Source organism: Zonotrichia leucophrys, chromosome 3 (genome assembly GCF_028769735.1).
Source record: "Zonotrichia leucophrys gambelii isolate GWCS_2022_RI chromosome 3, RI_Zleu_2.0, whole genome shotgun sequence".
Classification (NCBI taxonomy): Eukaryota; Metazoa; Chordata; class Aves; order Passeriformes; family Passerellidae; genus Zonotrichia; species Zonotrichia leucophrys.
The window spans coordinates 36,783,416-36,798,886 of record NC_088172.1 but is presented as its reverse complement, the minus strand read 5'-3'; positions in this window follow the sequence as shown (position 1 = coordinate 36,798,886).

Here is a 15,471-nt window from a genome sequence, read left to right as displayed (position 1 = left end):
TTAACATCAGGGGACACTTTACTGTCACTGTGTTGGTATAACAGTGGTGATTTTAATTTTTCTCTGCCTTTTTTATTCCCCTAAACACACAACCACATGGATGACATAATGGGCAGACTTTATTTTCTGCACTTTGTTATCTGAATGTGCTTTTAAATAAAGCAAGAGAATGGATCAATGCTGTTACCTGTGGTTTTGTCTTGGGTTTTGATCACAAATTTGTATGTTTTTACATCAAGGCTGCTTTTGGCGTCATTTAACTGCAATCCTTAACCTGCACTTGTCTGTAGTAAAATTTTTTGCTCCCACTGTGGGTAGGTTTAGATCAGAGAATAGGAAAAATGTCCTTCTCTGTGAGGGTGGTGAGGCCCTGGCGCAGGTTGCCCAGAGAAGCTGTGGCTGCCCCTGGATCCCTGGAAATGTTCAAGGCCAGGCTGGATGGGGCTTGGAGCAACCTGGGATAGTGGAAGGTGTCCCTGCCCAGGGCAGGGGACATAGAACTGGATGATCTTTAAGATCCCTTCCAGCCCAAGCCATTCTATGATTCTACTTCTTGAGTGGCTGCAAAATGTGTGTGAGGATTATTGCAGTCTAATGAGAAACAAGCAAAACATGCACTTGAGAAGCTGTTTGCAGATACTCTTATTAAAATGATTCTCTAAATTAAGGAAAAAATACTGTCTCCTCCTATTTTCTCCCCAACCCCAAAAGACAGTTGGCATCTCTGGCAAAGGGATCCAACAGATCAAAGTTTGGGAGTTGCCATGGTTTGGGCATACTAACCCAGTGGAGTGCTGCTACGTGGACAGGCTTTTAACACACTCTTGCCTGAGAGGAAATCAAAGTGAAATGTTCTCCTTACTGGTAGCTTTGTCCTTTATTCTCTGAGACACCTGAGGAGAGTTGGAAACTGGGGAGAAGCATTCATCCTCTTTTCTCTGTTCATCTGACAACAGGTGCAGGGTGAACCTTGCCAGGCAGTGCTGGCAGCAGGTGCAGAGATGCAGGCAGGTGGAGGCTTTTCCTCCAGACTCATCCTGCCCCCCTCAGCAGTAACCTGTCTGTAAGTGTGCCCAGCCAAGGCTCAGAGACTGCAGATTCCATCAGTGCAAACCTGAGTGCTGGGTGGTATTGACTGGGCTTGGCAGGGTTTCAATCTCATTTTACTCTGCCCACACAGCGAGCTCAGCTAAAGTAAAAAACTTGCTAGGAGGAACTGGGATTGAGCTGGGAAAGAGTGCCAGGAGTCCTGGAACACCACACCTGCACCAGTCATGCACAGCTCCAGCACACTGTCCCAGGAAATGGCACAAGAGGGAAAGAACTGCTTAAGGGCAGCAAAACCAAGTAAAAATCATGGAACAGCTTCAGTGCAATGGCAGATTCAACAGACTCATCTTGAAAGAGAGGGAATCTGATGGGATATAGTAGGGCCCACAATGAACATGGAGAAGATGAAAGGATCATATTTACAGACTTTTTTGCATGAAGCAGGAGCTAGAAGGCACCAAATAAAACATCCCAGTGTAAAACATCAGGCACGAGGGAAAGGGAAGGATGTGCTTTGTCCTGGCAGCACATCATTAAGTGGTGAGGGAGCATTCATCCAGGAGTGGAATTTGGGCTGCTGGCTGACTGTTCAGAGGCACTTTGTGATCACACAAAGGTAAAGGCACAAAGTGAGTTTTCTGCAGGAGCCACAGGAGTTCTTCCTGGCAGGGCCTTGTCCCACAGAGGTGACATAAAGAGTGTTACCTGAAAAAGCAGGCAAGGATGCTCAAACAGACAGGTTTTAATGACCCCAGGGAGGGATGGTCCTGCCCACATCCTATGGGTCCAGCAAAACAGAGCACTTTGATTTCATTGAGGCAGGTTTAGATCCAATGACAGGTACTGAAGAAGGAATTTTGTCTTTCTTTGAAGGTCATGCTTATAAACGGCTTTAAAATAGCTCTCTGGGTGAATCAGGTGTTATTTCTATTAGCTTTCTTCAAAGCCAGAATAAAAGAACAGATTTTTTTTTCCCTTTCTTTCATAGACATTACTCTGATATCCTGAAAAAGAAACTGGTTTTTTAAAATAAATTATGAGCAAATATTTATTTTTAGATCAGTAGGGAAACTATAAGATCAGAGAGAGCACCATAACAGATGCACTCTCCATGGAGATTTGGAGATTAACGAGGAGTTTCTGCTTATGGTAAGCTTTTTCTGCAGTTGAAGCTGAAAAGAAAATAATTAAATGAGCATTTTAAAAAAAGAAGTGGCTCTGGTGCATCTAGCACCTACATGTGGATGTTAAAAGAGTCAAGGTTTGCTGTCAGAAATGAAAAAGGGGTTTGAATCTCAATATGAGTTACTGGTTTCACTGTTGTATTAAACTGAGACTTGTTCTTTATCTGATTTTGATTTTCAGGTACAAAATACTGTGAATCATGAGTACTTCTGTGATGTGATGCTGGAGCAGCCCTAAGTCTCACAGGGGCAGTGGTTTGGCTACCCCTGAGATTTTAAAAGCCCAGCCTGGCTATAGCTGCACTCCCTGATGGTGCAGGGCTGTGGTTTGTGGGAATCTGGCTGGGCCAGAAATAGGCTCATAAATTGCTGTGTAACAAGAAAACAGGTTTGTGTGAGCCCATCTTTAGTTTTACTGCTATTTTTCCAGGTGTTCAGCATGTAGAAAGGATGGTGCTGTGGTAATGCAAGTTTTCTCCTAGGGACCTAATATTTAAAGCAGATGGATACTCACCTTGTGGAAGGTCATTCCCTTTTAGGATGTTTCAGGGTGACCAACAACAATTCAGTTTTGTGTTAGATTTTTCCCCCTAAATTCTTTTTCTTTAGTTTTAACCGTCAAAAAAGAACAAAAATGAAACCAGAAAGTGGAATGACTCAATTGGACAAAGTTTGAAGTTGGTTTGTCACTGATATGGATGATTATATTTTATATTTTGACTTTTCTAACTTTGATTTTGTGCTGATGTATAGGGACAACTTTTGATTCCAGCAATACTGGTTAAAAATAACTTTTCTGAATTTCTTCCTTCTTAAAATATGACAGCCAGAAGGAAAGCTGTGATGGATTTCAAGGCTTCACACATCCAGTGGGAGTCAAATGTCAGACTTTAGTCTAAATACCTCACCTAAACACCAAGTTTATTAGTGGTGTTTTGTCCATTTTCTGTTATGACCTTTGAAAGCTTCACTCAGGATCCAGAGGGCTGAGCAGTGTAGAGTGCACACAGAGGAAGGGGATGATGGAGGTTCAAGTGTCCTTTTCCTCCTGTTGGGAAAAGGGATTTTTTAATCAGGATTTACTGTATTTCAAATACTCTTGGTCACATGCCTGTGCCATCAGTTTCTCTATTTTTCTCTGGCCCAGTTGCTGTTTAACTGCTTAGACAAAGTGAGTTGCCTACCTGAAGAGACTGAGAAGGAGAAATTGAGGTGCATATCCATGCCTTTCCAATAACTATTCTTTCGCAAGGAGGGTTCTTGTCCAAGGAACTAGACTTGAAATCACTACCCCAAAACCACAGGCAAACTTTTTTCATATGGTTGTGAGGCTCAATTTCTACTTCTCTGAATGCTGTTTTTGCCAAATTCACTTTAATGGTTGGTATCTTGAACTATGAGATCAGTCTTTGCTGGAATTATTTCCTAGAACTGTTCTTCCTTATAATGGTGAAAGAAAAGTCTTTTAGCAAGGGATTAATTCATTTAAATAGAGATGAATCTTGCAATACTTAGAATTTCTCCTGGAATAACTGTGTGGGTTTTGAAATCCCCTAGTGGAGTGCCTGGAAAGGTGTCTAGGGCTTTGTATAAGTCAATAGCCACAGGATGTAGTTTTGTGCCTATCTCAGGAACCCACATGAACCACCTACTCTAAAGAAGAAAATCAGCAGGAAAAAGAAAAAATAATTAGAAGGAAAAAAAAAAAAGATGAAAATGACACTCTACTTACAAGCAGTTTGCTGCTCTGTCCACATGTACAGCAAGGTAGATTTGGGGATAGCAGAAAAAAAATTTAAAGTCTTGATGATTATTGGAAGGAAGTGGAATAAAGGCTAAAGGCACCATGAATGACAGAGATAAAATCACCAGCTTTAAATAAGAGAGTTTGAAGTTTTGCAGCTTTGAAGTTTACTATTCCTGTTCCATTCTCATCCAATTCATAATCGTCCAGAGGTGTGAAATATGCACTGGATTTTAGTCATGTGGAGTTTTGCATAGAAATTGGTAGGCATCAGTGCTCTAATGAATCTTAGTCATCTCTGAGCAGACAGTGAGCCCAGTCTCATGGGAAAAAAGAGTGAGAAAATTATGATGCCCAATCCAATTTTGTGTTGAACTAGACTTGAGGCTTAAAATAGCAAAATAAAATTCCTTATCTACTGATCTATCTTTCATGGTCTGCCAGTGGGGCATGGGTGCATGTGCAGAAGCTGCACACTCACCATCCCCCTCTTTTCCCTCATTGCACAGAGAAACCCGGATATGCTTTGGCTGAACTCTGATGAGCAGAAATAGAAGCACACCAAGCTGGTTTAGCATCTGTTTGTTCTTGCCCTGTGCATAGAAGGGTGGGACAGCTTCCTGCCATTGCAAACTCTTCCAAGGTCACAGTGACTCTCAAAGACAGGCTAGCAAAAATATCTGCAGCACACCAATATTCCAACTGTACTCCAACAGCCCCACTTTTCTTATTGGCTGTCATTTTCTCCATCTCCTCAGGGATCTGCCTTTATTCCAAAGGTTCCTCTCAGTTTCAGTGTCAGTTTGATTTGTCTGTACAGCTAGACTGGAGAGCAGTCCATTGGCTATGTTGTTAGGTACCTATGCAGATTCCTGTCTCTCGTTTTTCTTCCATCCATACAAAAAGATTGGGTTAAGATACACAGCTCTCCGGGGATGCTGCTGGGATTGATGCCAGAAAGGGCTTCATGGCACCAAGGTGGGGCATAGCAAAATAAAAGTCGTGTTGAGTATCAGAAACTTCACCCACTTCTGGTGCCAGAGCCTGCTGCTTCCAGAGATTTTGCTTCAGGACTTGGAGGAACAGAAGGAAGAAATCAGCCTGTGGTGCAATTTACAGAAAATCTCACCAAGGAATGACAGCAAGAGGAGGGTTTGCACCTGAATGGCTGAATGGAAAGAGACATCATCAAGCAACAGATTTGTTTCCACACAGGTGGGCATATGGGGGCCTATATTAAGGGCTGTCACTGCTGGGAATATATCCTCAGTCTGCCACATTTATTGCTGCTAGCATCAGTGGCAGGGACACTTTCAGGGATGTATTAAGCTCTGCTGTTTGAAACATGGGTGCACCATTCTGTGGAAATACAGTGGACATGTAGCTGTGGTTAAGCCCTTTGAAGAAAAAGGGTTTAGTGGGCAGCTGACAAATCATTCAGGTTTGTTATGGGGAGTGCTTTCACAAGGGTGCATTGAGATAAGAATAGGAGCCATAAATTCTTGCAGTCAAACATGGCCTTTTCAGAAGGTTTTGCCTTGTTTTTCTCTAGCTCCACTTTTATTTTTGCCTTCTCTGGAAAATTCTCCCAGTTCTCATTTGTGGCAATATTTCATTCATTTTCTTATTCCCTGATCAGACACAAGCCAGGATAATGTTTTTATTACATTATAGTCTCATTTTTGAAATGTTGCTGTCAACCTGGTTTTTGTAAATAGCTTATATGCTTTACTTAAATATTGCAAGCCTGTTAATGTCAGTAAGTAGCATTTTTCTGGCTTGGGTAAATGCTGAAAGATATACCAATGGGGAAAAAATGTTCCAGACAAATAAAAAGTGACAGGAGATATCTTATGAGGAGCTGTTTATTAGAATTTCAGTCTTGAAGACTTACAGGGAGAAAAAATAAAAAGAAGGCACAGTTAATCTTCAAAGATATTGGTTTATTATATTTGTTTGCCTTCATGTGAAGTTCCTTTGCTTATTAAAGGATGGCAACTGGATGAAAAGGAAGTTGTGGGGCAGCTAGGGAAGGACAGGGTGTTGTTCTGTCACCATATACCCAAATGAGCCTTGTGTTCCTGCAAGGTCAGGCTCAGCTCAAGGTAGGAATGGTGTGACACCTCTGATAGATTTGAATTATTAAAAGCAAGATACTTGGCAAAAGAGTCTTTCTGCAAGGGAAAAATCTAGACTCCCAAGCCTATGGAAGTGCTTAAGAATGGAAAGTTATTGTCAGAGAAAAACCCCTTTGCTAGTCACAACTAAATTTCCTTTCTCCTCTGCCATTAGTGGGGTCCATGTGTATGCCAGCAGCAAAGGAAGCACCAATAAAATTCGAGGAATACCACAGGGAACACTGTGTTCATTCAAGCATTGGAGCTAAAATGCTGCCAACTAGATGGGATCAAAGCTGAGCTTTGATCAGCTGAACTTTGATCATTCCAAAGATGGGAATACCCATATTTAATGTGCATGTGATTAGCAACAGTAGCCCCTTTAGGATGCCAGCTAGAAATCTGGGCTAATATCAGATCAAAGTGACACCAGACCCCAGAAGGTGTTCTCAAGTCTCCATGAAAATGCCATTTCTGCTTTTGGAGGTTTTGCTGCAATACCCACAAAGCCAGAAAAAGTCTGCCATGCTTTTGGGGCTGTGTATCAGCTCCTTCCAGGGCTGGATCCACCCCTGATGGAGGAGGCCATGGGCATGTCCTGGGCACACCAACCCCAGCCAGTCTGAGCTCTGGCCTGGGGACACACCAGCACACACCCGCAGGTTAAGCAGTGGCAGCTGGCTCCTAACTTTGGGACAGGGTGGCAACAGCATCTTTTCCAGGAGCAGCTGGGTGGGAGCATTTTTCCTCCACCCCAGAACAGAAAGTCACAGTGTCCAGTTATGGAGTCTGGAAGATGTTTCAGAGGAGACTGAGTTTGCAGTATACAAATAGAGTATAAATAATAACTCTAATAAATAATAAAAACTGGGATAGTCTGCTTTAGTCACTAGTCTTGACTATGAGTTGAAACAAATTAGGGTGAGAAGGGGTGGATTCCCCATTCCTTGATGACCTTAGTTCCAAAAACCTGGACTTTTTATATGGGGAAAGCCACTTTTTGCTACAGAGCATCAAGAAGGGAAATAATGACTTTTAAATCTTTTTGTTAGGAGTAGTAATGAGAATGCCTCAAGGTTTCAGAGACTGGGGATTATGATTAGGAACAGAAGAGGTTTGCTGCCTTCTCCTCTAACTCAGTATCTCAGAAAAATTCAAAAAAGAAAACCTGGAAATCAGTTAGATAGGAAAAGCTTCTTAGAAAAAGCAACAATAAAACTAATGATACAAGTAGAACAATGTAATTATCTGGAAAATAGAAATGCATATGGATCTGGCCAACTGAATAGAATATAGCCTAGCATGAGGTAGGAATGAGATAAAGACATTCCTAAGGCCATGCACATTATTTTAGAAAGACAGAGAAGCAGAAAATTTACCACAAAGCTTAAGAAAAGACAAGGGAACAGCATTTTTCAAGGACTGAATGTGAAGTGGCTTCTGCCTGTAGCAAATGCAACAAAACAAAAATGAAAATAACCAAGGGCAAGATCTTGGATGCCATTTTCTCTGATGTGAAATACCTGGTTCTTAAATAGAAATATTGACAGTGGGAGATCCTTCAAGATGTTTGGGTATTTTTTCCAGTTGTTTTCTGCCACAGAGTTTAATAAATAATCAGAGTTCGTCACTGTTTATTTTGTGCAAAATTCTTTAAATTAACCTCTTGGTCTCACTATTCAACAACCACTGTATCCATACTCCCTTCAGTTCCATCTTTAAGGATGCAGCAGTGGCAAATGTGAAGTTTGTATAAAATGTTAATTTGCTGAAAATGCTTATTTTTAGAACATTCTCAGATGTTTTAAGTTTTCTGTCTTGAGCTGAATCCTGGAAAGCAACAACTGGTCATGGAGCCCAAGCCTGCAGGTGTGATGCTGTAGCTGGCACAGATGTTGAACAGCCTTGCATGACAAGGTAGACAGGGCAGTTTGGGAAAGAAGTTTGCTAGGTGTGAGATAAAAACAGATAATAACTGAGATATGGCAATACTGGCTTGGATGGACTGAAAATTCAGGACTGAATAAAAAATCTCATTGGTTTTGGTGTATTTTTCAAAAACAATTCTTACCATTTTTTCTAAAATCTGCCCAAGTTTTTATCGCCAGGCACTGATTGCATTGTCCAAAGAAGGTGAATGGTTTTCATGATAAACCCCAAATTCCAGACAATATGTGCTTTTCAACACACAGATTTAGCATTAAAAAGGAAGACAGCATCTGACTGAGTTATGCTTTTAGTAAGAACTTGGAAAGGCCAACTGAAAAGAAAAAGGAAATAAAAGAAAAGAATTCTTTCGAGTTGCTGAACATTACTTTGTTTCCTTTCCCTTTGTGTCAGTAGTATTCCCTTCAGAAATTCCCAATGGGCATGTGATTTGAAGACACACTCTGCATCTTGGCTGCAAGTTAATACATGGGGTACACCCAGACTGACCCAGCAATGGGAAAAAAGGAAATTTTCCATTCCATTACCCTTTATCCTGGCTCTTGAAAAGGCAGCACTGTTGACAGTGTGCCAAGTGTAGCACAGAATGGGCCTTATGAATCACAGTCTTTGTTCCTTGGGCATAGAGGCAGAGTACAGAGGTTATTGTATATATGAACTACCTCAGTGATTCAGGTCTTAATCAGGAAGGAAAAGACTTAAATGATCACTTGGATGTGTGTCTTTTCAAATGAGAGAGTTTACAGATTCTTCATGCACTGAAGGTGCTGTACACATGGTAGATGATGCAGCTGTGGTAGATCCAGACGTGGTAGATCCAGATGTGGTCAATCCAGCTGTGGTAGATCCAGCTCTCCCCCAGCAAAGCCAATGAGACTTTAACATTGATCTCAATAAGAGCAAAGAGGAAAACAAAGAGGGAGTTGGGACAAGCACTTTACCATGGCCATCTGTACTCAGCACTGGGGAGGCAGCACCTCGAGTACTGCGGCCAGTCCTTGGCCTCTCACTTCATGAAAGGCTTTGAGGGGCTGGAGTGAGTCCAGGGAGGGGCAATGGAACTGGGGAAGGGTCTGGAGCACAAGTGTTCAGGTAGTGATGCCTTTGTGTTGTGGCTGCAGCTCTCTCCACAGACAGCAGCAGGCACAACCTTCCCAGGATTTCTCCTGGGGAAGGCAGCGAGAAAGCTCAGAGAAAGAAGAGAAAACAATTCTTATGTCTATTTGCTGCTCCTGCTGTTTGGCACACGTGGAATGTGTTATGGAGATTGTTTACCAAAAGTGATTTGTTAATTGGACTCTGGTGATGGTTGTTTTGATTGGTTGACCAATTAGGTCAAAGATGTGTCATGACTGTAAGAGGTCATGGGTTTTTCTTTAGTTTAGTGTAGTATACTATAGTATAGTATGTAGTGTAATATAGTATAGCTTAATAAAGCAATTGAACAGCCTTCTGAAATCATTGCAGTCACTGCACGTCATTCCCTGCTGGGGGTCATCCTACATCAATATTATGTTTTAATATTTTGTTTTAATATCATAGATCTGTTCAGATTGTGCCAGCCGACTTCTGCAGTAGAAAATGGCTCCTAACATTATTTAATCCTTGATGGAGATTTTCTGGTCAAAAAATTAGGCACTGGGTGCCAGAAGCCTATTTTTTCCTTCCATGTCTTCTGTGACTTCACAATGCCTTTTAGATGGAACTGTATACATATATAAAGTATCAATCTGCATCAACAAGCTTATTTGTGGAACAGGAAGGGATTTTTACATTATTAGGCAAGGCTTTTTCTATTTTTATTTCCTGCTGAAAACTTTTGGTCACGATTAAAAGGTAAAAGAAAAAAACACAAAGGCTTTCATAAGTGCTGCTTTCTATTTTAGGAAAATTAAAAAGAATGAAAGAACCAGAGTCTCACACTATCATGTTCTTGAATATTCAATGTATGTGACCAACTCTTCATTTAGAAAATGTAATGGAAACTCTACCATGTTTCTGCCATTCCAGTTTTAATTGAATCAAGCATAGCTAATTGGTGTCAATAAATTATGGTATATCCAACAAATAATATGTTGATGATAATAAACATAGAATCATGTTATAACAGAGCTTTCCTATACTCTGTTTCCATGTTGTACACAAAGTGCTTTTCAGGACTTGAGTGCTCTGAGATCTCTTGCAGTGGATCCATTGCCTTGCAGGCAACGTGGTAAAGGAAAGAGAGGTCCAAACCCCTCCCAGAGAAGTTCTTTCCCTCACGGCACAAGAGCTGAGGAGAGAAATCCAATAATGTGTCAGTGTAGGTTAATGCACAAGGTCTATGTGTGTAGCTATTTCTTTATTTTCAACTGAGTTAGCTTTGGAGACCACAGACTCACACAGAATCACAGAATCTTTTAAGTCAGAAAAGACCTTCAAGATCATGTCCAACCTTTGGCTGATCACCATCTTGTCAATTTAGTGCCACATCCAGTCATTTCTTGAACACCTCTAAGGATGGTGACTCTGCCACTTAGTCAGTCTATTTCAATGTTAAACAACCCTTGACATGAAGAAATCCCTCCTGATGTCCATCCTGACACTCCTCTGGCACCGTGTCCTCTCATTTTGTCACCTGTTGCTTGGGGCAGGAGACCAGCCCCAGCTGGCTACACCTCCTTCCAGGGAGCTGTGGAGAGCACTAAGGTGGAAGTCAGGCAGCCCAAACCTCAGACAGGGCTGTCTTCAAGCCCTGTGGGGTTTCACAGGGCAGTTCCATGTCCAGTACAGTTTGAGTGCTTCCAGAGGTGGTAATTCCATGACTTCCCTGAGCAACCTGATTCTGTGTTTAACTATCCTTATGGTGAAACCATTTTTACCTTGTGTCTTATCAAAATTTCCTTTGTAGTGTTTTATACGCAGTGTCACTTGTCCTCTCATTTTACTTCTCTGAAAATTCAGACTTTATCTAAATTCCTTAACCCAAATTAGGCTATGGAAGTCTCCTGTGACACCTAACATGTAGTTTTCTTTATAATAATCTGAATAAACCCCACTCCCTCAGTTTATCTCTGTATGTTAAATGCACCCCTGGCCCCCTGAATATCTCAGTGACATTCAGCTGGAATTCCCCCAGTTTGGCAATGACCTTATTTACAAAAATAAAGTTACAAAAATAAAGCAATGGGTAAATAGGTAAAAATTGCTCAGTTTTATCAACTGTGTAGCTCTACATATTGGGGCAGAAGGAAAGTGTTAGCAAAAAAAAAAGGCAAAAATCTGGAAAGAAGGTTCATTTTCATTTCATTTTCATTACATAAAAATATGGAATAAAAGGAAAAATTGGCACCTAGATAAACAATAGAAGCAAAGAAATGATGATGGTAAGATAATTCCTTCTTTTCTTCTTAAAGTGGAGCCATTTTCAAGGTGGAGTCATGGATAGTATACTCTCAGGGAGAAGTGGTGAATTCCATCTTGAATTATTCTTTTTGTGAACACTTAAGATAAAATATTGTTGGTTGATTTACCAGTCACCTTCACACTTCACTACTTGAGAAAGTTTTGCTTGTGCTTCACAAAGGCAAAGAGCTCTCTGCTGTTTGGGCTGCCTGCTTTAAATGTAAATACGAAGACACGTGTTTGCTTTTGGTTTTGACCTTTCTTAGTGGCTTCTGCAGCTGATGAATCTGAAATTCCAAGAGGCTCTCTTCCCAGCTGATATTTCTGCTAAAGCTTTGGCTAATTGTAAAACATGAAGGAAAAGAGAGGAGCTGGCTATAAAATTGCTGTACTCAATAACCTCAGTATGGGCCATTGACGTCAAAACAGGATGATCAATTCCTGGAACAAAGATTTAAAGACCCACTAGAGAAGAATCTCATTTTTTAAGAGAGCATAAAGCTATTTCTTACTAACTCAGGACTATTCTATATATACCAGGAGGAGAGAGCATATCTTGATTAGAAATTCATATTTATACATAATGCATAGCAGAAAAATGTGGATTTTAGGGTCCTTTGGAGATCCTAGAGAATTTAGTCATCACACCAAAGCTGTGCTGAGCAGTCTCATTGAACCAGTTTTTCATTTGCAGCCCTTATTACTGTAGGCAGTGTGATTTGGTGTGCTGAAAACAAATTCTCTATATCAATTTTCCCTACATTTACTAATGCTGACACTAATAAATGCAGACAGCAGAGCACTGTATGAGAAGAGAATCCCATTTTGGAAGAACATACATTTCCATCAGCTGGCAGGGGAGTCTGGGCAGTGACTGTGTCCCTCTGCTTGTCCCCTTGGCCCTGTGTCCAATGCAGATTACAGATGCAGGGTTGCAACCACTGCAAAATCCTTCCTCACTTACCATGGTGCAAAGTGACTTCAAATGATTCAGATATGACTCTATTTGGGTACCTTCCCCCATCATTACACAGATGGGAACCAATTCGCTTGATTTAGAGACCATATTTGGGAATTCATCACACCAAACTTTGTGTGGGGAAAACAATCTCCTTTCAGACACCTGCCTGGGTGTTTATGGAGCTGTACTGCTTTTATAGAAATGAGAGCAGGTGTTCCAAAGTGGGGTAAATGGACATTTGTGTCTGCAAAGATATGCTTTTCACATAAGGCTGATCCTGTGTGTTCCAAAGATGAGGTAAACAAGAGCAGAGAGATGTAGGAAAAGTGAAACAAAAAATAGAAAATGGGATTAACCTTTCTCTGAAAGGCCAAAAGTGCCAATGTGTCCAGGAGTCTCAAAATAAACAGGTCCTTCTGAAAATTACATTTCTGTCTCAGGAGCCACAGGAGTGAATTTTCTGTCCTTGTGAAAGGAAAGAAAAGAATAGGAGTTTGAGGATTTTTTTTTATTAACATGATCCCATTGGAAGGCTGAGTTTCTGACATGGGTTGTCAGTGACTGATTTCAGGGTAGCAAAAGAGAAATCTACAGCACAAGGACAACAAGATTGTCATTGAAATCAAGCAGTGGCAAGTTTCACACCCTGGAATAGGTTTTTTTTTTCAGATGATTTATGGTCTGTGGAATTCCTGCTCTCAGCAGTACTATATGGACCATAGTGACCTTCAAAGAGGGAGTGAGTTATTGCAAGGATGACAAGAATGGCAAGAGAAATTCTAATAAATAAGAACAAAATGCACCTTGCCTTTGTCAAGGGTTTTTAACGTTGTCTTCCAGACATTTAATTTGTACTTTCTGGGAATTCACTCTTTCTTGATGGCATTTACAAGTCCTTCCCACAGGAAATATTTTGTGGCATGTCTGTGTTTTCAGTGGGACTTGATAAGGAATTTCACCTCACTCATGGAAATCCTGAACTTGGATTCATCCCATCTCTTGTAGAGCAAAATTTGAAGCACAAACCTTGTCCCTGGTTTCTCTGGGCAGTTGGTGGAGGGAGATAAGGATGGGATAATCTGCCATGCACCAGTGTAACCGTGGCATGATCCCCTGGCACAGCTCTGCTGCTTTCAGAGCATCAGGCACATGCATCAAATAAAGGGTAGGCTAAACTCGAAATTAATGCCAGGTTAATCATCAGGAGAGATGGCCCTTTTCTATGCTTTATCCACTGACCACCAGTTCAGGGCAGTGGGAATGGATGTGCACAGAGCAAGGGAATGCATTGCCACAGCACTTTGCAAAAACAACTCAATGATTTAATTTCACGTGACTTTCTCCCAAAGTCAAAAAATACATGCACACTTATTTTCTTTATTTGACAAATCTTTAATTAGAAAATCAGTCTTTTCTTTATTATAAAATTTCACAGGCTGATAAATCTTGGTAGGTTATAGAGAGAATATTTTTTCATGAACCTAATATAAAAGTTAAAATAAATAACAGCATTCATCAGATTATCTCTCCCCCCTCCCACCATGTTCCCAATTACAAAAAACTTATAGTCATCAATTTTTATTTAAAAACCATAGATGTATATTGCAGCCTTTTATGACTTGAAGGGATGATATTAATATTTGATGATTTATTAATAGTTTCCTGTGACTAAATGGCAGGAGTGGAAACACAGCAGGCTTGGATCTTAACCCATACATGGAATTTTAATGTTCTAAACTCAGCAAAACAGCAACCTGCAGGGAAGCACACACCAAACTCGATGATTGCAACACTCTTTTTAAAAAGAAAAGTTCGAGCACTGATTAGCATGAAAACATTGAATCAATCACAGAGTCGAGCTTGCAGTTTTATAATACAGATTTGGCACCTGATTTGGGTGCTGCTCACGTGGTGCTGGTGTGCTGGGCTGCCCAGGAGCTGTGGGCATGCCTATGGATCAGGATGCTCCATAGGATGCTCCAGGTGAATTCACATGGGACTGACACAAAGAGGCTTTGACTAAAGGTGCAGGACTGTGACCTGGACATTTTTACAGAGCTGCACCAAATGATGTGACCGCTGCTGAGCTCACCCATGCACTGACATGCAAGGGCACTTGGAAATGGCCCAAAGTTTCTTTACAGCATGTTTACAAAGCAGCTGCTTCCCTGGAAAGAGGAATCTGAGCGGTGGAATGAAATCTCATATGAAAAATGAATATACAATATCTACATCGCCTTATGTTCCTCATTAAAATGATGAACAGTTTATCATTCATATCTAATTAATAGAACAGAGTCTAAATTCTGGGATTTTGTATCTATTTTGCATAGTCCATTTAATACCCGGTATTTTCTCACTTGCATGATTAGAGTCTAAGAGAAACAGTTAAATAAATACACAGTCATTTACATAATGTCACAGTTTATTTAAAGCATTTTGAAGCTGAAGTGATGAAAAGAGGACTGAGTAAATTACTTGGCAAACTGCACATAATTTATTACTACACTGAGCAAATATATTGCACTGTCTGAAATAGTCACTGTTAAATTATCAACTTTTAGACACTGTCTAGATAATTTTCCATGATTTTACCCCCCTCCCCCCAAGCTACAAATACACATACAGTTTTAAGTCTGGGTTTTAAAGGGAACCCCACTGAAAATAATTATTTGTTGTCATCCCAAGGTTGGGATCAGCAGTGAACATAGCAATAATGCAGCTTTTCTTGGTAGACACCTCATTGCTGATTTCCCTGTATCCAGACCTCTTCTGAGATGCATTTGTCAACATGTTCTCAGACTGTTCTCTCAGCAGGCTTGTTCTAAAGCCCACTAATGGTCATAAAAATACTCTTGTTTCTAGGCTTCAGGCAAGTCTCAGGATGTGCTTTACTTGGTGTTTGTAGTTTTCCTGTTGTTCCCTGGAATTAGTTTGCTGATATTTGGCTGTACCTGTTGTTCCCACTACTGGCTGCCATCAGAGGAGGTTTCCAAAAGAAATCCTTTCAGAATTGCGCTTACTTCACCTCCCTTCTGCATCTGTGCATAACTAGAATATCTGATGATTCATCTGTGCATGAAC